The following is a 3,000-nucleotide window of genomic DNA, read 5'->3' as shown; positions in this document are numbered from 1 at the left end:
ATCACCCCCCCCTTCTTCTTCTTGTAGAAATGCAATTCCATCCAAATTCTTTGGATAAAGATGATTTTTAAAGGAGTTTATACATTGTTTTGTTGAATTTAGATACAAGAAATTATTTAAATAATTATATATTTGTTAAATATAGGATATTTTAATATATTTTTACAAATAATATCCAAATTTTAAATTATTAAGAAGGTAATTGAAGAGATTGAAGTGTTTTTAAAATCTCTACTTGAAGATTTTAAGAACACTTCAATCCTTTTACTTGTTGAAATTTAAAAAGAAAAAAATATTTTTAAAGATAAATAAATAAGATTTTTAATAATAATTAAAATTATATTTATATTTTTAAGGTACTTTTAATACATAAATAGAATTTTATAACCTATTAAGATGTCAGACTACCGTCCTGAAGGATCCGGATTCGAATTCGTACGGGTCAAAAAAATCTCAGGAATTTTGGGAGTGTCAGTCCCACCCCGTTGTGAGGCTGGCCAAATTCACCATGGATAATTAAAAGGCCCTCTCAAAGGTCGGAATTATTATTTATTTTTTACTTAATTTCTCATATAATTTATTTATTTATTATTGTTTAATTTATTACAAGTGAAAAAAAAGAATTAAATACGAACGAAATCAGATAACAAAGAAATAAAAATAATTAGAAAAAATTCCCAACGTGTTTGATACTTATGGAAAGGATGTATGTAACATTAACCTGGTGATATTATATGAGAATCTTCTTGTACTTACAAAAACATAAGAAGAGATTAGAGTGATAATTAGTTTCTCTAAGCCAAACCAGATGGCATGAAGCATATAGGAAACATTTCTTGCAATACATTGAATGACATTGATGGATAACTCTCTTTATTGCATTTCTCAGAAATGTTCTTTAATTATTGAAATTTTCTTGATTGCTAATTCAATTGCTGTTGTCGGGTGTGGTACTATTATTACGAAGATTTCAGACATTTTTTTACTTTAAACTGTTTATTAATTTTCTAAAAACTTTTCCTTTTGTCTGAATTCATAAAATATGTAGATATTACTGTGTTTAAAATAGGTTATAGTTGTTATTAAAAATTTGCGGTTTTTGAGTCATTCTCTTCTATACTTTTTTTGTGTATTTATGAGAATTAAAGTTGCATTATATGCAATATTAGGCGTGTATACAGTAATTGCTACTTTAACCCCACAATAGAAGTTCATTCTGACAACAGACTTGCAGCAATTCTGTCTTATCCATTACACAAATTAGTGTAATGGCTACTGTGGGATTTACTGTAGTTCTAGCATTTCCTTAATTTATCAGGTACAACCTTAATCCCCGAAGCTATAAGTTCCAATTAAAAGGGGCATTAGAAGACTAAAACTGCAAATCATTGTTTCTTCCATTGTACTCTTTAACGTTTCTACAAATTCTTTACTTAATTAAGATAATTCAAGCAAATCATTCTTCTTCACGTTTAATAAATATTTTTCATTATTTTGATCTCAAGAGACTAAAAAAAAAATTTTTTTAAATCTGAAATTAAATGCGAGTAAACCGCAACATTGGACTTTCATATTCTTCAGGCTGTTTGAATAAAACGTCTTAGCCTATAGGTCAGGAGTTCCCAACCTTTTACTTGCATTAACCCCATATAGAAAATATATTTTTTTAAAAAGACCCCTTAAAATTTTTTGTTATTTTACAAGATTTTGCATAATATATCAAGTAAATTATTAAATCAGTTAATGAATTTCCCACGTGATTGTTATTATTCTTATTTCAAAGTTGTCTGAAATTGTCAAAAAGTACAATAAGTATCTAATTTTTCCATCGACCCCCTCAGTTGACCTCTTGAGTTCCATCATCGAGCACTTTCAAAATTCCATTGACCCCTAGGGGTCTATATCGATTTCGTTGGAAATCCCTGCTGTAGATCCTTACTACAACATTCCTTACGAAGGAATATTTTATTTAATTTATTTAAACAAAGTTTAACATTTTAAGTCTTTTTTAAAGACATTTATTATCTTTTTTTTTTTTATTTTTGGCTCTTTTCGGCCTGTGGACAATTAAGTGCCTTTTTTTTCTACACCCATCGTAGACTCGGCCAAGCCCACGGTGGGGGCGAAAGGGAAGTGAGGGTTGGTTTTGTTCGATTGGATACATGGGCGATCTACCAAGGAAGGATACCTCCCAGGAGGACTTTCTGGCACCTATTTAGGTGTTACACACGTCACGAAAACCCGGAAAACTCCACGCTGGTGAGGTGCGAACCCGCGACCAACTACCGGGTGGTGAAAGATTTCTGGGGCTTTTCGACTTCCCCTATTCGATCCTGAAAACCTCAGAGTCGTAAGCTGACCACATCGGCCAGATATTTATTGGTTTATAAGATTCGTTTGACTTTAAAATTGTTCTTTTATTTATTAAAGAAAGGTTTACTTAATTCTTTAAATGATCTTATTACTTTATAAAAATAAATTTTTATAAAGTAAATTGGTTTGGAAAAAGACCAATTTAGTGTACAGTATTTAATATACCAGTAGACCCCTTATAACACTGTAGATAATTCCGCGTTATATGAATTCCATGTTGTACGAGTCACTTATATTTTACAAATACTTGAGCCGTTCACAGCCCGGCACATGTATTTGTAAAATCTAAGTGACTCGTACAACATGGAATTCATATAACACGGAATTATCTACAGTGTTATAGGGGGGGTCTACCGTATAAGAAGTAATTTGATCCCTAAATGATTCATTTAGTTATGTAAAGATTATGTTGTTTCTAAAGAATTTAATTTATAAGAAATTCAAAATATTTATAAATAGTTTCCAATATTTATTTAGCAAAATTTAATTATAAAAAATTTGGATTTTAAGAGTTTAAATAAAGAAAAAAATAAAATACAGGAACGTTAATTTCTACATAGAATAATTTATTTGGCTGGTTAAAAAAAAAAAAAAAAAAAAAAAATCCGCGAGTTATAATAATCTGTG

General features: G+C 29.6%; 1 protein-coding gene across 1 annotated transcript in view; it reads left to right on the top strand.

Annotated features, from left to right (window-relative positions):
- Positions 1-381: 381 nt before the first annotated feature.
- LOC111632500 (tyrosine-protein phosphatase Lar-like) overlaps positions 382-3,000 on the top strand; it is a 395,822-nt gene continuing 393,203 nt past the window's right edge. The window contains exon 1 of the mRNA XM_023377009.1: positions 382-535. The gene's annotated coding sequence lies outside the window, so the exon portion shown is untranslated. The remainder of the gene's footprint in view (positions 536-3,000) is intronic.

The sequence above is a fragment of the Centruroides sculpturatus genome, unplaced genomic scaffold (assembly GCF_000671375.1).
Source record: "Centruroides sculpturatus isolate CEXI.00-Female unplaced genomic scaffold, Cexi_2.0 scaffold125, whole genome shotgun sequence".
Classification (NCBI taxonomy): domain Eukaryota; kingdom Metazoa; phylum Arthropoda; class Arachnida; order Scorpiones; family Buthidae; genus Centruroides; species Centruroides sculpturatus.
Note: the sequence above shows the minus strand (reverse complement) of the source record. Positions and strands in the feature narration are given on the sequence as shown.